Source organism: Sapajus apella, unplaced genomic scaffold (assembly GCF_009761245.1).
Source record: "Sapajus apella isolate SASKATOON/1434 unplaced genomic scaffold, GSC_monkey_1.0 scaffold23, whole genome shotgun sequence".
Taxonomy (NCBI): Eukaryota; Metazoa; Chordata; class Mammalia; order Primates; family Cebidae; genus Sapajus; species Sapajus apella.
In genome coordinates, this window is record NW_022436963.1 from 14,327,182 (window position 1) to 14,352,104 (window position 24,923).

The following is a 24,923-nucleotide window of genomic DNA, read 5'->3' on the forward strand; positions in this document are numbered from 1 at the left end:
AGCATGGGATGTGTTTCTATTTGCTTGTGTCATCTGTGATTTCTTCCAGCACTACAAGTTTTCCTTGTAGTGGTCTTTCACCTGCTTGGTTAGGTATAATGCTAAGTATTTTATTTTATTTTTTTCTTAGCTATTGTAAAAGGGGTTGAGTTCTTGATTTGATTCTCAGAATTGTTGGGGTATAGTAGAGCTACTGATTTGTGTACATTAATTTTGTGTCCTGAAACTTTTCTGAGCTTATTTATCAGTTCTAGGAGCTTTTAAGACAAATCTTTAGGGTTTTCTTGGTATATGATCGTATCATCAGCAAACAGCAACAGCAATCTCTTTATGAATTTGGATGCCTTTTATTTTTTTCTTTTGTCTGATTGCTCTGGCTATGACTTCCCGTACTATGTTGAATAGTGGTGAGAATGACTGTCCTTGTCTTCTTCCTGTTCTCAGGGGGAATGCTTTTAACTTTTCCTCACTCAGTATTATGTTGGCTGTGGGTTTGTCATAGTTGCCTTTTATTACATTAAGGTATATCCCTTCTATGACAATTTGCTGAGGATTTTAAACATAAAGTGTTGCTGGATTTTGTCAAATGCTTTTTCTGCGTTTATTGAGATGATCTGTGACTTTTGCTTTTAATTTTATTTATGTTTAAATAGAATTTTAAATTCTATTTTAATTCTATTTGTCATGTTTCTTGACTTGTGTATGGTAAGCTATCCCTGCATCTCTGGTACAAAACCTACTTGAACAGGGTGTATTATCTTTTTGCTATGCTGTTGGATTTGGTTAGCTAGTATTTTTTTTGAGGATATTCATCAGGGATATTGGTCTGTAGTTTTATTGTTTTGTTATGTCCTTTTATGATTTTGGTATTATAGTGATACTGGAAGCCACACACTTTTAAACCATCAGGTTGTGTGAGAACTCACAAGGGTAATAACAACATAAGGGAAACTGCCCCTACAATTAATCACTCCCCACTAGGTCCCTATCTTGGCACATGGGGATTACAATTCAAGATGAGATTTGGGTGGGGACACATATCCAAACCATATCACTGGCTGTGTGCCAGTCATATGCTAGGGTGCCATATATGTTCTCATTTAATCCTCTGGACAATCCTGGATGATTACCTTTAGTACACTGTTCAGTTGTTCAATGTCAACATTGAGGAAATGGTGAAAGTGGATTTTGAGTCAAGGCTTTTTGACTCAGGGCCTGAATTCTTTATTCTATATAGCTCACTATAGTGAGTTGCATTCAGCGCCACCTCCTCCCTGCCGCCACCAAAAGATATATGTTCAAGTCCTAAACTCCAGTACCTATGACTGTGAGCTTATTTGGAAATAGGACCTTTGCAGATTTAATTAAACACAGATCTTAAAATGAAATCATCCTGGACTTAGGGTGGGTTCTAAATCCAATGACTGGAATTTTTATCAAAAGAGAAACAGAGAAAAAGTCCTATGAAGACAGAGGCAGAGATTAGAGTCATGCTACCACAAGCCAAGGAATGTCTGGGGCTATCAGAGGCTGGAAGAGGCATGGAAAAATTCTTCCCCTTTACAGCCTTTGAAGAATTGTGTCCCTATCAACAGCTTGATTTCAGACTTCTGATCTACAGAACTGATAAAATAAATTCTTGTGGGTTTTTTTTTTAATTTTTATTGTATGTTTGGGGGTTCATGTGAAGGGTTGTTATATAGGTAAACTTGGGTCATGGGAGTTTGTTGTACAGATTATTTCATCATCCAAATATTAAGCCCAGTACCCAATGGTTATCTTTTTTGCTCCTCTCCCTCCTTACACCCTTCCTCCTCAATTAGACTCCAATGTCTGTTGTTTCCTTCTTTGTGTTCTTAAGTTCTTATCATTTAGCTCCCACTTATAAGTGAGAACATGTGGTATTTGGTTTTCTGTTTCTGTGTTAGCTTGCTGAGGATAATAACCTCCAGCTTCATCCATGTATCTGCAAAAGACATAATCTCATTCTTTTTTATAGCTGCATCCTGTTGTTTTAAAAACACCCAGTTTTGGCACATTAAACAGACAAACACTGCATGACTGAACAATTGAATGAATTGCTTGAGGACTCAATGACTGACAACCAATTCTCTGGGTTAAACCACAGAATTCTAAAAATGCAGTGTTGTGGTTAAATCTTACCAGGTGGGTAAACTGAGCTGTAAAAGAATTGAAAACTGGCCAGGCACGGTGGCTTATGCCTATAATCCCAGTACCAGTACTTTGGGAGGCCAAGGCAGGAGGATAGCTTGAGGCCAGGAGTTTGATATGAGTCTGGACAACATAGTGAGAGCTTGTCTGTAAAAACAAACAAAAATAGCCAGGAGGTTAAGGTTGCTGCAGTGAGCTCTGATCATGCCACTGGGCAACAGAGAAGGAACCTGTCTCAAAAAAAAAAGAGAGGAAGAAGAAGTGGAAGAAGGAGAAGGAGGATGAGGAGGTGGAGGAGGAAGAAAGAAAGGAAAACGCCCTCCCAAGCACTTGGATTACAGGCCTGAAGTCGCAAGGTGAGTTAAGGGCCTAACCTCCTGACCTCCACTCCGTTCCACCTCCCACCAAGTACTACTGTAGCTGTGTTCTCAGAGTATAAGTCAGACAAAAGTAATCAAATTTGAGCTGTGTGAGAACTTCATAATGGAGGCAGAGTAGAAGTAGGCTAAGCACTGCAGCAGCCGAGCTAAAAAATAAAAAAGGTACAATTAAGAATCTCTTAACTCTAGTGTCAGTTGCAAAAACTCTCCCACAGCCTTGAAGGCTGCAGAGTGGGAAGCTGATGTGTCAACCTTTTCTCTTCTTTGCTTATCTCTGCCAATTTGATATTTTGTTCATGTAGGGGAGCACGCCTGACCTGAACGTCTCCACCTCTCTGCCTTTGCCCACGCTGTACCCTGCTTTGATTGCCCTCACCTTCGTGTCTGCATGCCACCCTTTTTAAGACTTAGCTCAAATACCAGCCCTCCTTTGACTCCTTGAGCTCTACTCATCGGTGTTTCCCAACACTTAGAGATTTCAGCACCTCCTGGGTTTTGCTTACTTATGCTGACTTCATGTTGTACTAGCCACAGAAGCCACAGGTTAAGTTCCATGTAATTTCTCTGAGCCTTACTTTGTGCAATCATTTATTCATTCCGTCATACAATCATCAATATTTTGTGAGTAAACTCATATGCTCCAGGTCATGTTCAGAATGCTGGGAAATGAAGGAAAAAGACAGCTAGAAATTATATTTGAGATAGGGAGAGGCAGATAGTAAGTAAGTAATAGATGGTAGACTATCAGATAGTGACAAGTGTTATGAAGAATAAAAACAGGGTGCCTAGGTGGATGGGCCAATGTGATTAAAGTTTCAAAGAAGGATTCATGGAAGAAAAGATGTTTTAAGTGGAACCTGGGTGAAAAAGCAGAAACTGTCTTGAGAAGACCTGAATGAAAAGCACTCCCAGCTGGGGGAAGAGCAATGGCCCCAGTATGGAGGAATTTTTGGCTTGTTCAAGGAAGAGATGGTCCAGTGTAATCAAATGAAAGAGTGATGGGATAAGAGCCACTGCAGATGGGCTGGGCACAGTGGTTCACACCTGTAATTCCAGCCCTTTGGGAGGCCAAGGTAGACGGATTCCTTGAGCTCAAGAATTCGAGATCAACCTGGGCAACATGATGAAGCTCCATCTTTACAAAAAAAAAAAAAATACAAAAAAAAAATTATCTGGGCATGGTGGTATGTGCCTGTAGTCCCAGCTACTTGGGAGGCTGAAGTGAGAGGATCACCTGAGCCCAAGATATTGAGGCCTCAGTGAGTCAAGCCATGATCATGCCATTCCACTCCATCCTGGGTGACAGAACAAGACTCTGTCTCAAAAAAAAAAAAGAAGTTATTGCTGATGAATTTGAAGAGGCAGATAGAACAGATGCCGGTAGGCTGGACCTGGTAGGCTATGGAAAGGATACTGGATTTTATTCTAAAAGTGATAAGAAGCTATTGGAAAGTTCCAAATGGGGTAGTGTCATAATCAGATGTACTTTACAAAATGGTCACTCTAGCTGTCAAGTGGAGAAAGAGTAAGAGGTCAAGAATGAAAGCAAGGAGACCATCTAGAGTCTATTGGAGTAGTCTAGGTAAGAGATGATGGCTTCTTGGAGTCAGGACAAAGCAGTGAAACTGGAGAATGGATGTCAGATTTGGGATATACTTTGCGTGTGTAGAACTGACAAGATGGACTGGAGGTTGGGGATAAATGGTAAGAAAGGGTCACTTAGGGATTACTCCTAGGATTTTGTCTCTATCCAATTGAGCTGCTATTTGCTGAATGGAGGCTAACTCCACACACCTGTACTGTCATGATGCAAGCAGTCTCAACCCTCAGATTTGTAAAAGCTATTTTTGTGAGGGACTAGAATGCAGCTCTAGGTTCATTTCATGGCTCTACCACTTCCCAGCTTTATGTGTCTTTGGAAAGTCTCTCAACTTCTCCAAGGCTCAGTTTTTTCAGCCAAAACCTGGGGAGCCATACAGAATGGTTATTATTATGAGGATTTAGTAAGCTAATATATGTAAAGTGCTTAGTGTGTTTCCTGGGACATTATGCATTCAAAAATGGTGGTATAGTCATTTGGTGCATAACAATGTTTTCATCAAGGATGGACCACATATATAGCAATGGTTCCATAAGATTATAAATTCAGTGTACCTAAGTGTGCAGTGTTTATAAAGTCTACAGTAGTGTATGTGAATGTCCTAGGCCTTCACCTTCATGCACCTATAGTCGTGTAAACTTCAGTCACATTACATGCCCTATGCGAGTATAACTCTTTTATTTTTGTACTGTATGTTTGCTGTACCTTTTCAATGTTTTGATATGTTTAGATACACAAATACTATCCATTGTGTTACAATTACTTGTAGTATTCAGTATAGTCACATGTTGCAGAGGTTTACAGCCTAGGAGCAAGAGGCTATACAATATAGCCTAGGTATGTAGTAGGGTATGCACTCTATGTTAGGGTAAGTACACTCTCTGATGTTTGAACAATGATAAAATTGCCTAATAATTCATTCCTCAGAATGTATCCCTATCATTAAACAACACATGACTGTAGTACTAGTCATTATTGTCATCATTTTTTTCCCTTCTCCTTTTCTTGAAGGAGTCTCCCAGCTCTTTAGGATCCCAGTGCTCCCCCTTACTTCTTTTGGTGGTGGCTCTGTACTCCCTAATTACAGTGCTTCATTTAAACCCCCCTCCCTCTCATAAACCTCTGTTACCCCTTACCGAAGCTTGTTTGTCCCATGGCTGGCTCTGTGTCATAGTGCTGACCTTATCAATTTCCACTTGTACAACTTTAGAAGAGGCTATCATCTTGTTCACCAGCACAAGCTGGAACTTCAGATTTTAATAAGACAAAAAAAAAAAAAAAAGAAATTCTCAAGAGTTGGGAAACCTGAAGTTTCAAGAATTTAGGAGAGTTGTATTGGAATAAGGGAATGACTCTCATTTACTATTTTCACTATTTTTTTAAAAATGGACTGGGAATACACCTTTGAATTCCAATGACACCAAATGGCCCTGTGAAGTAGCAAGGCTGTGTGCATAGTAAGCACTGAATAAATTCTAATGAACTGGTTTGAAATAAATTTTAATAAAGGTTTTAGCATCTCTTTAGCTGCACAGTTGAACAATGACCAAAGAATAGGTAGAACTACAAATATTCAAACAAGAAGGGAGACTTCATTTATACTAAGTATTAGGGCAAACTTTATCCCCTTGCTTTACAATTTTAATTTTCATGAAGCCTTGAGTCAATGTTATTTAATATCATAGACAGTTTTTTTGGCATATTCCCCATGATGAATCACTTATCTGCATAATTTATAATAATTTCTACTCTCAGGAAGAATAAATGGTAATTAAATGAAGTTCTATCATTTACCATGCCTTTGAGATTTGGTCAGTGTGAGTGACAGTTAAATCCCATCACTGTAGCTAAAGCTTGGCTTACTGAAATTCCAGCTCAGTTACCACAGTGGTTTAGTGATTGTGCCCCATCTAAGATAATTAATTATTTCTTGGAAGATAAATGGGCCTTGGAACAAAACTGGAAACTCTGAAAGTGTTGAGTTCAAAATGTAAATGACTTTTTACTGATAACTACCAAAAGTGAAGAGTGACAGGCAAGTGCCTTACCTAATTAGGATTTTTTACTTTCTTTTTTACTGTTATAAAGTCCTCTAGATTTAAAATTAGACTGCTTGTCAACCTATGGGAATTGGTTGAGTCATGTGGAATTCTAATACAATAGAATCTGGATTTGGGCTTCTATATTTAGCCTCACCCAAATTCAGTCTTTTTATTTTTACATGCATACAACCCAACTTAGCAACTGGTAATTACTGGGTAGAATAAGAGATATCTAGGTTTTTCTTAGATTGCAAGGAAGGCCTACAGAATTATCTTTCTCAGTAAGTAAATTTTAATGTGATCAAAACTTGAATTTGACATTTTGAATGGTTCGTGGGATCAACATGGACAAAGACTAAGCCTTCATGACCCTTCACTACCTCCATAACTTTGGCTCACCATCTTGAAAAACCAAACAATTGTCCTGGCCTTTCAAGTCCTTTTCAAAAAGCTTAAACTTATTTAATAACCATTTAAAAGCATTTTTGTGACCCATAAACACTAATAAAAAACATTCAGTGCACATGGATTGATTACAATAATGGGTCTTTAGTTTTGTCTTTATCTAGGAAAGACCATCTACTTTAAATGAGGTTGAGATAATCCCACATTCTGTCACAGAGCTATGGTATCAGATCAAATGAATGGTAAATGGAATCAGACATGGACGTATGCAATATGATCTTTTGAAAGAGTCAAGCATTCCCTGCTACATTAGTGGCATAATTTTGAATTATTTAGGATGTTTTATGAAATTACTCCTTATTTATTAGTCATTTATACTTCACAGTAAGGTAAGCTAGGATTTCAAGGTGATAATATGATTATGATAATAAAATAAATACACAGGGTGTGATACTATTTCCAGCATATAATATGGTCTTTATGAAAGCTCTGAATGGGACAATATGCAATATTTATTTGATTTGATTTCCAATCCCAATATCTTAATTAAAAAAAAATGAACACATACCACAGAAAATAAATATATAAAATTTAGATAGATTTTTTTTTTTTTTTTTTTTTTTTTGGTAACAGAGCTAGTTGTTTTCCATTTTATTCTAATCTAATTAATTTACCTGGTATTGGTGATCATTTCCCACCATAAACAGAGGCTCACATGCCTGAGACAAAAACTTAAAATTGGTGACATCATGCAGATGGAGGATGAAAATACTTCTGAAATTGAGGGGCATGGACAGGAATTCCACCAGATCATCTCAGCTTCAGATTGCCAAATAGAGACAGACAAGTCTGAGTTTGAGAGATCAAATTTTACTCTTGAATCAAATGAATATACTGTTTGCTCCTTGAACATATTTTACATTGTCTATTCATTTAAATGATTGGAACTAGTATTATTGGATACACTTAAACTTGGGTACAAAAGTAGTTTTCCTGGAATTAATAATTATTGAGCCCTGTCACTTGAGGTATGGATGAACCAGGATGAATAGCAAGAAGCAGTTTTAAGAAGAAAAGACACGGAAAATATTTATTGGAAATGGACAAAATATATTCTATATTACATCATTGGATAATCTCTTCAATTGAAACACAGTCTGTTTTTGTTTTCTTTTGTTTTGTTTTGGTTTTGTTTTCCTTGGCTGGATAGCCTTATAGATCATAGTTTCTAAGCTTCACCCTATAATGCTTTCATATAAATGAAATGCTTTGTCCAACATCTCACTGACAAAGACACTTTTCACTTCCGCTAACATCCTCTTCTTTCCCTGCATATGTGTATGTATGTGTCTTTTAAATTCTCAGTCCTTAAAAACTTTGTCAGGCTACTTAACTAGCCAGAAGGAATACCTATTTACAATTTTCTTTTTCTCCAACCCTAAGTTCTTGGCACCTTCCTGTTACCTTTGCCACCTGGGGCTTCTCAATAAGTTTCAATGATTTCAGGCAAGTCAGCTGGTCTTCTCAGTAAGTTTCATTGATTTCAGGCAAGTCAGCAAGGCTCCCGGGCATGCTGCCTTACAGATTAGATTAACCTGGCTCCAAACATTGGCACTGTCACATGTTAGTTTGGGGGCTTTGGACAAGTCACTTCAATCTCCGTGTGATATGGCTAAGCTTTGTGTCACCACCCAAATAACATCTTGAACTGTAATCCCCAGGTGTTTAGGAATAGATCTGGTGGGAAGTGAACTGCCCCTATAATCCAATCACTTCCCACCAGATCTACTCCTAAACACCTGAAGATAATAGTTTGTTGCCCCCATTGCTATTCTCGTGATAGTGCGTGAATTCTCGTGAGATCTGATATTTTTATAAATGGCAGCTTTTCCTATGCTGACACACGGTCTTTCTCACCTCTCTCTGTGTAAGACCTGCTCCTCCTGTGCAGAAGATTCATCAAGTTTCCTGAGGCCTCCCCAGCAATACGGAACTGTGAGTCAATTAAACCTCTTTCCTTATAAATTACCCAGTCTGAGGTATTTTTTTATAGCAATGTAAGAATGGACTAATACACCATGCTTCAGTGTCTTCGTCAGTTAAAAAAAAAGAAAAAAAACGAAATAATAATAATAATTCCTACTTTATTGTAAAACATGTAGAACACTAAGAGTATCTGCCTGATAAATTTTAGCTCTTCGTCTAAAAGTGTTTTTATTATTTTTAAGCACTTCCCCACCCCACCCCAAATTTCACAGTATAGTGAAGCATGTAACAATAATAATAGTAATAATAAGGCCTAATTTTTATTAAGCCTTTACAATGTATTAGGCCGTTCTAAGCATATTAAAATTACTGACTTAATTTTTATTAGTCGTTTAAGTAGTTCTATTACTATTTACGTTTATAGATTAGGAAACTAAGCCTCATAGAAGTTAAAAAATTATCCAAGTTCGTAATCCCAGCACTTTGGGAGGCTGAGGCAGGTGGGTCACGAGGTCAAGAGATCGAGACCATCCAGGTCAACATGGTGAAACCCCATGTCTACTAAAAATACAAAAAATTAGCTGGGCATGGCGGTGCATGCCTGTAATCCCAGCTACTCAGGAGGCTGAGGCAGGAGAATTGCCTGAACCCAGGAGGCGGAGATTGCGGTGAGCCAAAATCGCGCCATTGCACTCCAGCCTGGGTAACAAGAGCGAAACTCCGTCTTAAAAAAAAAAAAATTGTCCAAGTTCACATGGTTAGTAAGTGGTGAAGCCAAGAATTAAATCCAGGTAGTCATCTGCTAAGCTGCTGAAGTATACGGTTGTGAAGTTCCAGACTAGAAGTCAGCGCCCTTGAGTTCACATTGGTTACTTGGCAATTTACCTTTAATAATTCACTTGATCTCTCTGCATTTTAGATTATCTGTCTCTAAAATGAGGTAATTGTTCTTTATCTACAGAATGTGATAAAGATCAAATTAGGAAATTCACTAGTACTTGGTTAGCATTTGCAAGTAATGACTATTGTTATTAGTTTCAAATAATGTGTGTAAATGTGTTTCATAAATTCTGGAAGAGCTGTTCAAATGTAGGGATGCCACTGCTGCTGATCATTATGGTTCCCAAAAGGTCCTGATCACTGCAAAAGACTGAGAAATGAATTCATGCTAAAGTGTTCCTAGGTCTTGGGAGCTTAGGATGCCATTTATTTATTTTTTATTTTATTTATTAATTTAAGGGGTACAAATGAAGTTTTGTTACATGGATATATTGCATAATGGTAACTCTGGGCTTTTAGAGTATCCATCACCCAAATAATGTACAATGTACCCATTAAATAGTTTCTCATCTCTCCCTGCCTACCCTACCACCCTTTGGAGTCTCCAGTGTCTATCATTTCACACTCTATGTCCATGTGAGCACATAATTTAGCTCCCATTTTAAGGGAGAACATGAGATACTTGACTTTTTGTTTCTGAGTTGCTTCACATAAGATAATGGCCTCTAGTTCCATCCATGTTGCTGTAAAAGACGATATTTCATTCTTTTTTATGGCTGAAGAGTATTCCATTGTGTTTTTATGTCATATTTTCTATATCCAGTCATCTGTTGATGGGCATTTAGGTTGAATCCATGTTTTTACTATTGTGAATAGTGCTGCAATAAACATATGAGAGCAGATATCTTTTTTAATATAATTATTTATTTTCCTTTGGGGTAGATATACGATAGTGGGTTTGCTGGATCAAATGTTAGTTCCGCTTTTAGTTCTTTGAGAAATCTTCATTCTATTTTTCCATAGATGTTGTACTAATTTACATTCCCACCAACAATGTACAAGTGTTTCCTTTTCTCCACATCTTCACCAAATTCTGTTGTTTTTTGACTTTTTAATAATAGTCACTCTGACTGGTGTAAGGTGGTATCTCATTGTGATTTTAATTTGAGTTTCTCTGATAATTAGTGATGTTGAACATGTTTTATATGCTTGTTGACCATTTATATGTCTTCTTTTGAAGAATGTCTATTCATATCCTTTGCCCACTTTTTAATGGGTTATTTGTTTTTTGTTGCTATTGTGTTGTTTGTGTAGTCCTCTGTTGGTTGTATAATTTGCAAGTATTTTCTCCCATTCTGTAGGTTGTCTGTTCACTATGTCTTCTTTGTTAATGACATAGTATTTGGGAAGATTCCTTCACTGCACAATTCCATGGAAAGGACTTTAGGGACTAGGTTTCCTGAGATGATGCCACTGAAGCCAACATCTTCTCCACCTAAGGGAAAAAATTTGAGTTTTGGCTGAGTAGTGTCAAAAGCCAGGATGATGAATAGTCTTTCTATGGGGAAATTTTTTTATAAATCATTACTACTGCAATGATCCTTTTACAACCCTAATCTAGGTGGCCCTTATTCTTGATTCATATCCTTCAATGTGTACAGTGTTTTGGAGATAAAATCCAAAATCCACATCCTGGTCTGCATGGTCAGGCATGGCCCAGTCCCTGTCTCCTGCTTTAGTCACAGCATACTCCTCATTTTCTGCACTAGTCATATCTGTCTTCGTTCAAATCTTCGCCATGGGACACTTGCATGTGCTGATCTCACTGCCTAGTACATTCTTGACCCTATTCTCTCCTCCTTCTTCTTGGTAAATTAGCTCAAGTGTCCCTTTCTCAGAAAAGCTTCCTTGACCTTTATGATTCATCAAAGCTTATGAGTTTTTTACTGAACCCTATGAATCTCCACCCCACAACTCTTAATGCAACTATACATTCATTGATGTGATTACCTGACTGATGTCTCTCCTCCACTAGACTGAATGCTTTAATAAACCTGTTAAAGGGCCAAGACCTTTGTGCTCAATGCATATGTGCTGAATGCATGAATGGATGGATTCATTTTTTCCACCTTCTGTGATATCTTCTCCAATCTCACCTAAAAAACAAATAATTAAAGCCAACTCCCCTGCTTTTCTTCCTCTTGAATATGCTACTTTTTTCTGGAAAAGGTAGAATTTGAGAAGGTAAAGAAAAATAATATAAAACTTTCCACAGCTTCCTGAAATAGAAATATACAGAAAAGTAAAAGAAAAGTGATACTTTTCTTGCTTTGTACAGAAAAGTTGAGAAAGGAAAAATATAAAATGATTAAGTGGAAGATAAGTAAATCAAATTACAGTGACTTCCAGGAAGATGTCAATTAAAACTTCTGTTTATGAAGGAACTGGGAAAAGAAGAGCAATAAGCAGATTGCTACAATGGGATTGTGAGTTTTGATGAAAAACGTAAAGAGAAAGAACCAATGTTTCATTTTTTGCATGGTTTTAAATTTGATCTAACACAGTGTCATAGTTGCTGTTTCTTTGAAGAATGTCTTTCTGAAACTTTTCTTTCTTTTGTGTTAATAATGCCTCATCAAGAGGTCGTATGGCACACTAGCGTGAGGTGAGGGGTTTGGAATATGATCTGCATGTACTCTGTATGATTCTGACACTCACTAGCTATGTGATTCCTGACAAGTTACTTAACACCTCTACAATCTACTTTCTTCATCCATTAAATGGGGATAATATCAGTGCTCATCTCATGGGCTTAGTGTGATGAGTCAATGAGATAATGCAGCGATCTTGCCACATTTCCTGCCACATACTAGGCACTTAATAAGTATTAGTTGTCATCTTTACTATTGGTGATCCATGGTTATCTTTCAATATATTAATTTAGGAGCTTTGGTTTGCAAGTGACTATATGGATGTATTGTCTTAATAATGCTGCAAAGTCTTTCAGAACAGGATCCATGGCTTATGCCCCAGGGAATATATCAGTTAAATTACCTTTCCCTGAATCTGGAATTCTTCACCTCTCTCCTTTATTTACTCTGAATACCCAAGAGAATCTTCTCCTTCTGGCTTACTTATTGCATACTAAATAGGATAATTTAAAGAGAGAATCCTAGATTATTGTAAGTGGTGTGGGTGATTCATCTGAAGATTCACATGCATGTTCACGCGGGATTACTTAGGGTTAGAACATATTGTCATTATCCAGTCGAATAAAAGACTAACGATAATGCTTTGCTCAAAATAATCATGAGATATAGTTGGAAATCACCTCAGAAATCATTTGGTCTACTGTTTTCAAACCTGTCTCAACATTAGAATCTCGTGGAAAGCTTTCAACCAGTACAGATTTCTAGGCTGATCCAAATTTACTGAATGTGATTTTGGAGAAAGTAGAACCAGGGAACTGAAGTTCTACACCTCTCCCTGGGTGATTGTAATAATTAATCAGGATTGGGAATTGCTAGTTTAAAAGGCAAACACGTGTCATCCCACTTCCAGCACTATGGATTAATGGTAGTCTCCGGTGTGTTGGAATGAGAAGCATTCTGTCAGGTTTCTGGGTTCAATGAGAAAGTGTACTGTAATCTGTTATTTCATATGGTCTTTGTTAGAAGGATGATGATACCTGTGTCCTGTACTTGCCAGTACAAATCTAGTTTAATACCCATATTTTCAAGATGTAGGAAGAGAACCAGAGGGGGGAAAACCTGACTTACTTTATCACTTGGCTTTAGCAACTTAACAAACTATTCCAGTGTTATTGGGTTAAAACAACAATCTTCTATTTACCTACAATTTTATGGGTTGCCTGAGTAAATTTTGTGGCCTAGGTTGGCTTGACTTGGGCTGGGTTATCTAGAATAGCCTCATTCGCATTCTTGGCAATTGGTAGACTGGATGGTCCATTGGGCATCATTCATTCAGTCTGGCTATAGGTTTAAATTCAGCATCATCAGCAGGCTAGCCTGAATTGCTGATGCATGGTAGAATGGGTCTCAGCAGCCAGAGGGAGTAGGGTCCAATGGGCAAACACTTTTCAAGCCTCTATTTGCATTGTTTTGCTAATGTCCCATTTATTGAAGCGTGATGCTTAGGAGAAATAGATTTATACCTCTTGATGGTGACAAGATCACATTACAAAGGAGTGTGCAAACAGAAATAATAGAACTTTATAATTATTTTGCTATCTACAGCACTTGTCCAAAATCACACATTTCATTTGTAGAAGAGCTACGACTAGAACTCAAGTTGCCTACTTCCCAATTCAAAGTAGAAACAGAACCAAAGGAAGTATCACGTACATATAGCTTCTGGTGTACATTTGGATTGCAAAAGTAAGACAGGCTTGGCAGAACTGTGGCTAGACAGCAGCAAGTCAGATTTTAGGATGTAGGACTTGTCATTCCCAGAGATAATTTCAAGGAAGATGTTCAATGGGTCACAAAACTCAGGATAATTTCAACCAAGGTCATGTCTAAGGAGGTTAAGCCTCGTGAGTAGGGTAGGAGAATTTCAGGCTGTGGCTTCTTGGAGCCATAGAGTGACAGCATTATGATTCCAGGTGGTCCCAAATCCTGACTGTAACTGGGAGTATATAATGAGGTCAGCCTGGAAGATAAGACAGAGGCTATTGAGGTTTATGTAGGTTTTTCAGTTGAGGTAAGTTCCTCCTGGTTACTTATAAGGGAGGTGCTTTCTATAGACTACAATGTGAATTTCATATTCTGGAATGCTGATGTGCAACACAGTGGCTCTGGTTTCCTCTTCCAACAAGGGAATTGTAGTGCAATCAGAAACACAAAGCATTGTCCGAGCCAGATGAACTGAATGGAATCTCTCACAACAACAAAAATAGACCACAGCCCATTTTCTTCAAGTAGTTTGAATGTAACACAATATGCACTGGTTTGGAAGTTACTACAAATAATAACAGCTGCCATTTATCAAGCACATGCTATGTGCTAGACACCATCCCTAACACTCACCGTTAAGATTTACAAAGGTTTGATTTTTTTTTGTTGTTTAAACCCATTTACTAGATGTGAGGAGTAAGGCTCAGAGAGGATAATGCAACTAACTAGTTCATGAAGGCAGTTGGCTGCTAACTCAAGTCTATCTGATGCGAAATCCTGAGCTCTTTCTCCCAGGGCATCTCTTTTAACCTCAAATATGCTCTCATGTGGCTCTCTGTGCCTGAATTGGACCATTACCTATGACCATTAATAACCCTCTCTGTAAGGTAAAGTCAACCATTTTCTCTTCAAACATAGACATCTAAGCAGCTTGAAAATATATTACTTTGGCTTTCATTTGGGAGGGTAAATGCACAATATTTTACAATATTTTATTAAAATCATGAGTCTTAAAAAAGTTAAGAGAAAAACTTAAATAGCATTTTTGCCCAGCTACTTGGAAATCAGGCAATTATCACATGATTACTCAGGCTGGTAATGAAATTAAGATAAAGTTTCATGAAAATAGTATATGCCATTTTACAGCTGCAGCAGAATTGGTGTAAATAAGAGCAGATGTGTCTGAATCCCTTGGATTTATAAATATAGAAACATTGTTCCTTTGGGGGTAAAAAATCATTCTTTACTGTGGATGTGGGAAGAGTATGACTTAGGGCCCTGGTGGTGACAGAGAAGGTGGGGAGTCATAGCTAGCAGGCCCTTGCATTCCTGTGGCTTCCAACACAGATGCTCTCACCTGGGAGAATCTGTATCTTTCCAACAGCAATTATATACACTGGAGAGTTGAGAAAAAATGGTGAAATACATATCAGGCTCAACATAGGGGTTTTCAAATCTGGATAGTACATTGTTTTTTCTCTCCTAAGAAAAGAAGCAAATTCATAGTAACCATGGATTGGGTTCAAAATGCAAGCAAGCTTGCAGCTCCGAACTCTTGTCATACATCAAAGGAAGGTTTATAAAGGGCAAACGATTTATCTAAAAGTATATTTTGCCCTTTGTACCCTTGAACTTGTCTCTTTAGAAAAGAATGAGAGCTATCACCTTTCCTCCCTGAAAGGGTCTACGGAGGGAGGGAGAGAGAGAGAGAGACAGAGCGAGAGCAAGCGTGAGCCCTAAGTTTCTGATGTAAAGACCTTCTTTCTTGGAGGCACCAGGAAGAATATGATTTTGCTCAGAAAGGCCAAAGTTGTAGAAACCTGTAGTGGTCAAGAGCACAAGCTCAGAACAGCCTGGAGTGCATTAGCTGACTGCTTTATGGCTTCTTTTCTCAGCTCTAAAATGGCACTTTGTGTATGTGATGCACAATGTATGCAGGAGAAAGATGAGCCATTCTTATGTAGGTGAACTAGGAAAATAACAGCTAAAGGTGGAAGTCCTGACCACAGAACCTTCTGGTACAGGTGCTCTATCCTCCCTATCTGGAGCCTCCTTCAACTCCCTCTTGAACAGGAGTTTAGCAGAAGACCAGAGAAGCTGAGTCATCCTCAAGGAGGAGTTTTTATCACTGCATCCACTATAAGCAGTTCTCTAGTGGAAAAAACCCAGGGCTTTAGCATCAGTCCTGAGTGCAGGAGTGGGAGAATGGGCACTTGGGTGATTAGTGCTGCTTTCTTCTCGTCCCCCATCCCTAAATAAACAAGTCATTTTCCCTCCATTGTGCCTGAAGTTAAGCGGCACTAACTCAGTGGCAGCTTGGATTTGGGCTGCAGAAAACTAACATAGGTGTCCACTATTTTGCCTCTGTCTAGCCCAAGAATAATTCTTCAAAAGCCAGGCTTTCCATCTGGGCCTTTCCTAAACCCTGCAGAGAAATGGTTCAGGAGAGAACACACTTTGGGGAGAATACAAAGTCTAAGATCTTTGTAGGTCATAAAGAAGACACAGGTGAGACTGATAATGCTGGTTCCTTCTCATTTTGCCATTAACAGTGGAAGCCCCAGAGCTCAAGCCCTGCTCCTCACATTTAAATCTCTTGTCTGGCCCACTTACCTAAAATCCAGAGTCGTACACAACTGCCTCTTTAAAGCCTACCCATGGTTGTCTAATAAGCATCTCAAATTTAATACGTATTAAAACTCCTAACTCCCCATCCCTGGTGTACTAGTTTGTTCTCACACTGCTAATAAACATACACCTGAGACTGGATAAGTTATAAAGGAAAGCGATTTAATGGACTCCCAGCTTCACATGGCTGGGGAGGCCTCGCAATCATGGTGGAAGGTGAATACGGAACAAAGGCACATCTTAAATGGCAGCAGGCAAGAGAGCTCGTGGAGGGGAACTGCCCTTTACAAAACCTTCAGATCTTGTGAGACGCGTATTCACTATCACAAGAACAGCACAGGAAAGGCCTGCTCCCATGATTCAATTACCTTTCACTGGATCCCTCCCACGACACATGGGAATTATGGGCGCTACAATTCAAGATGAGATTTGGGTGGGCACACAGCCAAACCATATCACCTGGCTCATGCAAATCTGCCCCTCACATAGTACTTACATGTATTGCCCCCCACTTCTAGTCACTCTAGCCAAGAACTCGGAGTCACCTTCAACTCTTCCCTTTCTTTTACTCCTCCCATCTACTCATGTCTTGTTCATTCTACCTTCAAAATATTTTCATAATTCTCACTAGCTCCACTGTTAGCACTGTGGGGCAAGCCAACATTCTCTCTCACTCGGATTCTGCAGTAGGTCTCCATCTGGTTCTCCCTTCTTCTATCCCGCATTCCCATCTATTCTCAACCCAGCAACCAGAATGATCTTTTAACACATAAATCAGATCATGCCACTTCTCTGTTCTGACTTTTCCATCTCATTTGGAGTAGGAGCGAATGCCTTCGCCATTGCCTGCAAATGCCTCACAATCTGCCCCTGCCACACATCTCTGGCCTCTTCTCTTACTCTCTTCTGCTCATGACCCTCAGACACATTGACCTCCTTGTTCTTCCCGGGTCACAACATCACATCTTTACTCCTGGTCCAGGGCCTTTGCACTTACTGTAGCCTGTGCCTGGGACATTTTGATCTCTTTATTCTTTCAGGATTTTTTAAAAATATCACTTTCTCAGAGAATTCTTCTTAAATCTTTATATTTTAAATTGCACGCCCCCCTTTAGCAACGCTTATCTCCTTTCCCTGCTTTTTAATCATAGCACTTACTGTCCACCATCTGTGTTTTAATAGAATTTATTTTCTCACTTATTATGGCATCTCTCACAGTCCACTGATATTTAAGGTGAGTGAGGGTAGGGCATGTTGTCTTTTTGTTTGTTTGTTTATGCTATATTCTTGTCACCTAGAACAGGGCCTGGCACATAGTAGGCATAGTAGACATGTAGCAATTATTTATTGAATGAATTTTAAAAATTCTATAAAGGATTCAATTTTTAAAAATTCTATAAAGAGAGTGTCAGTGTTACTGGTAAAAAAAAAAAGTACTAATTTCCAATTCCTAATATACTGCCAGTATGTTTTTCTAATGTTATATCTCTATGTGTGATTGTATAGGTACTAAAACATTCCAAAAGGTTTTATTTGTAGCATGGTTGCCCTTAAATGAGAAACTACGTGCATCATAAATTTGGAGTCACACACATCTAGCCATCAAATTATGGCTCAACTATGTTTATCATGGGCATTTTACTGTTTCTAATTTTACATCAATGAAAGTAAAAAATACAGACGTAAGTGTGGATATATATCCAAAATCTATGTCATATGTCAGGAGAAGTATTTTGTTGAGTCTTTCACACAGAGAAAGAGACTGAGGCTCAGAGACTTCAAATCACTTGCTCTGTGTGTCGCTCTTGGTGGAGAGCTGAGATTAGAATTCAGATTAAATTTACTTCGAAATGACATCTTGTTCTTCTTAGCACATTGCCAAGTGTCCTAGGGAATTGAACCTTTTTAAATCCATTAATCAGGCGTGGGATCTTTGAACAATACGTTGCCCTTCTGGGTTTCCGTTTCCTTGACTATGTAATCAAGGTGTCCTTTTTCCCAACTAAGGATGTCTGCTTTCTTGGAGCAATATTGTACGTGAGTTTGTTTATCTTACTCAAAAGCATTAAGGAGGGACAGAGACTTGTCAAAAGGGATTTACTATACCTTCATTTCCTATCAAATCCAGTGCTCAGCAATATCTAGAAATTGTCTAGAGCTATTCTTTCTACATTCTTCGTGCTCCTAGTTGGTCTTGGGCATAGGGCAGGCGGAGTGGGCTCACTGTTGGGAGTGGCAACATAGGGGTGACTTTGACTCTGCAGTGTGACTGCAAACATGACCAAGTAAATGCAGAGGAGCTATCCCAACTCCCTTCCTGGTTCCTTCAGGGCAGAAATTTTGGGCCTGCACTCACTCAAACCACAGTCTTTACTATCATTTACGACCTCAAGGGATGACTATGTGACTTTGACTTTCCTCTATAAAGTCATAAAAGCTGAGCAAGTGGATTTTCTAAACCAAGCGGGACTTTGAGCAGGGAATTTGTAAAAGCAACCTGTATATCCTTTTGTAGGTATTTGACCTACCTTCAAGTAAAGGGTGTGTAGATTTTATTATGGCTTACTTAAATATAACAGCTTATAGGGTCTATTTATCACATTGGAGTCTCAAGAGGAACTATGAACAGAGACTTCTGGGTCCTTTGAGTGGAAATTTCCCAAGGATATTACAAGGCAAGGTCTAAAATTAACATTATGTGCTCTCTTGACATCTGGTAAAATCAGGAAGTCCTCAAATGGCTTCAATGCAAGTTATTCTCCCCGCTGTTCTCTTGCAGGTAAAGTCCCTTAGCTAAACAATCCTTGTTAAATGGACCAAATGTAGTTCCTGCTTATCACCAAGTAGCAGGTTTCATTTCCTTGCAGTGCATGGAAATCTTCAGACAAGCTAACCACACCCCCCCCACAGGAACTAAGAGTCACCCCTCCCTCTTTAAATGACAAAGCTTGCCTCCCACAGCCCCTGATTGTTCACTCTGTTCCCAAGTGCAGCCCATGTGGCTCTGGGTGGCCTGTGGTGTCCCACTCCCCGGGCTGTGAGTATATATATCACTAGCAAACTCCTGTCAATCTCACTTGTCCAGTGTCAAGTGACATATGTTTGACCATCTCCATAACCTAAAGATGGGAATCCCCCGCTCAGTAACAGAGTGAAGAGAAGGCAATCAAAGTTGGTACATTCCATAATACTTGCTAAATATACCCTTTTAGGACAAGGTAGAATGTTCAAGCTTGAAATAGGGGTGACCCTGTGCTTTGTTAAGAAATAAATCTCTCTGGCCTCAAACATATAACTTCTCAAACTATATTTCACTACTGTAAACATCCAGACTTTATGTCATTTAGTGACTGTTTTCCTAGTTTTAATTATTTCAGGAATAAAAGTAGCTGGACTAAAGGTTTTACTCAATAGCTTTGACAAGCACACACTAAACATTAAGAGTCAGGAATCAATTGTGTAAAGTTAATTGATTCTCATTTGGCTGTAACACATTTTAGTTCAAATATTTTTGTTCCAATTATAACTCCAGTTATTGGAACCAATATGCAAGTCATTGTCCTAAACGGTAAGTTAGGCCCAATTAAATCAATTAAAAATACAAACATTTGAGCAAGATTCCACTGACTTGCTTAAATTTCTTCTCTGAAAGTCTTATCGGCAGGGCATGGTGGCTCATGCCTGTAATCCCAGCACTTTAGGAGGCTGAGGAAGGTAGATTGCTTGATCCCAGGAGTTCAAGACTAGCCTGATCAACAAGGCAAAAACCTGTCTCTACAAAAAAATACAAAAATAAGCCAGGCGTGGTGGCCCATGCCTGTAGTTCCAGCTACTCAGGAGGCTGACTGAGGTGAAAAGATCACCTTAGCCCAGGGAGGTTGAGCCCAGTGAGTTGGGATTGCACCACTGAACTCCAGCTTGAGTAGTAGAGTGAGACCCTGCCTCAAACACAAAATGAAACAAACAAAAAAAGAGAAATCTTACGAAAACTATAGACAGTGTGCCTTGATAGTATAGGCAAGCCAAGACCTCTTCTGAAGCTCTTAGTTTTGATCATCATAGTGCAGCTATATTAGTAATACACTGCTGTGTCCCCCAAACATAACAGTCTCAGCCAACAAATATTTATAATCTCATAGTTTCTGTAGGTCAGGAAACTGAGTGTGCCTTTGCATGGTGCCTCTGGCTCAGGATACTTCACAGGCTGCCTCCAAGCTAAACTTGGGCTTCAGTCATTTGAGACTGTCCTGTTGCTGATGGCGTTCCTGTTCAAGCTCACTTGAATGGTGGTTGGCAGGCTTCAGTCTCTGCAGGCTGTTGGTCTAAGAGCCTTGGTTTTCTGCCACGTCACATGGGCCTCTCCATAGGGTGGCACATAACAAAGCCGCTAGCTTTGCCCAGCCTGGGAAAGTGATCAAGAGTGAGCAACACAGTCTTCTTATAGCCTAATCCGGGAAGTGACATCCCATCACTTTGCCGTATTCCATTCCTTAGAAGCAGATCACTCAGTTTAACGCGCACTCAGCGGGAGAAGGTCATACAAGAGGGCGAATACCAGGAGATAGGGACTATTGGGGTCATTTTGGAAGCCATAGCAAACATGCATACATTCTGGTACAAGTGATGGCATCCTAACTCAGGAACCCGCAACTGCCCGAGGGCTTTCTCTGGCCACAGGAGTGTGCTTGGCTCACAAGTAGGACAGACTGGAAGTGCTGGAGAATTAATGCCACACCTCTATGAACAGGTCTCAAAGCTAGGAAGGATGGGAAGAGATGAACCTTTAAGGTCTGCATGGCTTCTCAGTGTTCCTGGGGGCACCAAACTCCAGTTGCCCACAGTGGTGACAAAAGCACCATTTTTTAGCTTTCTGCCTGCCATATTTTACTTCTTCTCTCTTTTCGTTTGGTGCTTCCTGAAATTGCCTCTCCAGCTACTTAATTCTAATCTTTGTTTCATGAACTGCTTATGAGGGAACTAAGAAATTAAACATTAAACACATCTTATACATTTCAGCAATATTAGAAGAAATTGCCTAACTCTAAGGAATTGCATAGCTGTATAAGTTGTTTTTTCTCTCACTGAACAATTATTTATTGAGCAGGTACTATATGTATGCATGCTGCTGTGCACTGGACACTAAACATTTTACAAAGCTAATTTCTGCTTTAAAATAAGGACATGATGGGAATTTTTATTCATTCTTACTTCTTGTGTTGGTTGTAGCCTCAAGAGAAAACTCTGTAGGCTGAAAATATTATAATATTTGCTATTAGTTCAAATTTTTCAGTCTAGCTATCTAGCTATCTGATATACTGTGTGTATGTGTGTGTGTGTATCTTTACACCACTTCACACATGTCAGACAGGCCCTTTGTGAATGGACGATGTCTGCTTTCTCATACTTGCCTGACTCAAATGGCAGAATTTTCCTCAAGTATTTTAAAAGCACCCAGTCTTGAGCTGAGATGGAGAGGGAAATATTCCAATTCTAAGAAGCTGGTTGCTTGTTAAAAGTGGCAGAGCCTCGGCAATTGTGAAATTGCTTTTTCACCTGTACTTGGTGTTATTATAAAAGATTCCATGTGTGGAGACTCTCAGATTCATTCAGGACCATTCTACCTTCTTTACAAAGCACTTAAAATATGGGAAAAGGAAAAAAAAAAGGAGAAAACTATTCATCACTTGCTGAGAAGCATTATGGCCAACTGTTGTAGAGAAGGTATAAATTTTGGAGTCAGACAGATTTAGATTAGAAACATATTTACACCTCCATGGCTTTAGTAATTCACTTAAATTTGCCAAGCCTCTGTTTCCTCATCTGTAAAATGGTGATACAGATTGAGCATGCTCATTGGAGCATTTCAAATTTCAGATTTTCAGATTAGAGATGCTCCACTGGTAAGTATGATGCAAATATTCCAAAATCTGGAAAAATCTGAAATCTGAAAGGTCCCAAGCACTTCTTAAGACATACTCAGCATGTAATAATACCTACTTTTCAGGGGCGAGAATTAAATAAAGAATGTGCACAGAGATGTAGGCTGTAACCTTTCCACAGGGGAACTGTTTCTTCAGACCGTTATACATTTAGAAGTGAGTTTAAATGAACTGTGAAATGCCATCCTATATGTATGTGGCCAGCTATATTATAGCAGCAGCCTTGAAAATAATTTAAAGTGGTCTAAAGATGATCTGCTTGACTCAGTATATTACAAATGAATTCAGAACAGAGAGTGGCTTTTAGAAAAAGAGACACTTCCTGTCATCTTTAAAGTTTTCTGATTTCTACATGATGAATCATTTATCTGTCTTACACTTTACATCTCAAGCCAGTTTTGACTCCTGGGGACTTGAGTGAACATCTGCTAACTTTGCGTTTCTGTCCCCCACTTCTCCTTCTTCTGGTAGCGGCGTCTTAATTTTATTTTGGGGATACATTTCTTCCCTACTCTCAGACCATAGAATTCAAGTGGAGTTTGCTCTATTCCACTGTCTGTGGGTTGTGAGATTACCCAGGCCTGGTCAGTAAGAGCCACAACAATTAATAGAGAATGGTTAGGTAAGGCTTTTAGCCCAGGATGTGGTAGGCCTCTGGATTTCATTGAAACTGTTATAAAATGACGATTCTCTTTCTAAGGATAAAATGTGAGCTGCTAATGAGTACTCCGATTTTTGATGATATGGGTTGAGTTTCTGAGTCCAGCTGTCATTGAACCTGATAATTTTCTAGACCTGTAAATCTGTGTCACCAAATTCTATTTTATTATTTTTATTTTTTGCTTAATTCTGTTTATGCTGGATTCTCTTGTTTATAACAAAGAGATTATTGTCATATACCTGGATGATCGCAAAGATAATATATAACATTTCTTGAGCACTCATTGTTTGGCAGATGTTGTTCTAAGCACTTAACAAGCTATGTATCTCATTTAATCTTAAAAAGTCCTATGAACTAAGAACTAATATTAGTCCTATTTTACAAGTGAGAGAAATGACATTAGATGTTTTGAAGAAAACTCTGTGTCCACACAGCTAATAAATAGTAAACCCAGAACTTGAACCCAAGTCTGTCTGATTTTAGCATTTGGCATTTGTGTTCTTAACCTCTACAATATAATTAATAAAATGGAGCAAAATTCTTCATGTAATGAATAATAAATTTTTGGAATTGCATGTATTTTTCCAGGTTGTAAGAATTACTACAAATCACATTCTTTTCCATTCTAGAGGTGATTTCTAATTTTCATTTTCTGAGATCAACACCTGGGGTAGTCTTATGAAAAAGATTGTGGCTAACAAAGTGAGAATATTGGCAACTATAGGTGTCAGTTCACCTATTAGTAGGACGATGATCCCAGTCAAAGGCTATCCTTGGACCTTAGCAATTTCCTGTGTCTGTGAAAAGGCAGAGAGGGGTGGGGTAGAGTATTTATGGGAAGACGTGGGCAGCTTGATGAATTTTAGTGGTTTAAAAGCATCTGCTTTACGTTATTTGGACTAATTGAAATAAAAGGTTTGTGGCTCCTGAGAGTTGACTCATTCCCATCATTCTAATAAAGATGAATCAAGCTCCATTTGGTTGATGGTCTGTACCAAATTTCTCAGTATTGGCTGACAGCCTCAGAAAGATCTGTTCATTTTTACAACGTTTCAGTGAGTCATTCCACACACATTGCTGGCATTGGTTCCCAGAGCAGAGGTGAGAAGAGGAGGAAGTTTTCACTGGGAGAGTGAAGAGTTTGGAAGTTCACTGGGGAACAGGAAGCAGGTCAGCAACACTTTTATTCAGAACAAATATGGAGCTCAGGATTCTGGTTTTCACTCCTGAGCTCCATATTAATTAGCATGGACATTGTACTCTTGGGAGGATGATACAAATCATATGGTGTCCAGCAGTCAAAGAAAGTAGGGTTATTTTTAATAAATTCAGCTGAATTGTTTTTACAAACTACTCATACACATACATGCATGTGTATACATATATATATCTACTGAGAAGATAAAGCTACTGTGTATATATAGATATATAACCTACTAAAAAATAAGTGCTATGGAATCAGTCTGCTTCAGGTTTAAATCACAGCTGAGCTATGTTTTGTCTGGCTTCAGGCCACTTAACCTCTTGCAGACTCAATTTCCTCCTTTTTAAAATATTCATAATTTTTACTTTTCACGCACTTTTGTGAAAGTCAAAAATAATGTATTCTAAGTGCCAGTACATAGTAGGCACCCAATAAAGCAAAAACTTGTGGTATTGGCCAGGTGCGGTGGCTCACACCTGTAATCCCAGCACTTTGGGAGGCCGAGGCAGGTGGATCACAAAGTCAAGAGATCGAGACCATCCTGGCCAACATGGTGAAACCCCGTCTCTACTAAAAATACAAAAATTAGCTGAGCGTGGTGGATCGCACCTGTAGTCCCAGCTACTCGGGAGGCTGAAGCAGGAGAATTGCTTAAACCCAGCAGGCAGACATTGCAGTGAGCTGAGATTGTGCCACTGCACTCCAGCCTGG

At 38.9% G+C, this 24,923-nt stretch overlaps 1 long non-coding RNA gene across 1 annotated transcript; it reads left to right on the plus strand.

Moving 5' to 3' along the window:
* The first annotated feature begins 3,721 nt into the window (after positions 1-3,721).
* Positions 3,722-24,923, plus strand: LOC116559224. The gene is made up of 3 exons (XR_004272388.1): positions 3,722-3,815; positions 20,073-20,078; positions 24,899-24,923. It is a non-coding gene; the product is annotated as an uncharacterized LOC116559224 (long non-coding RNA).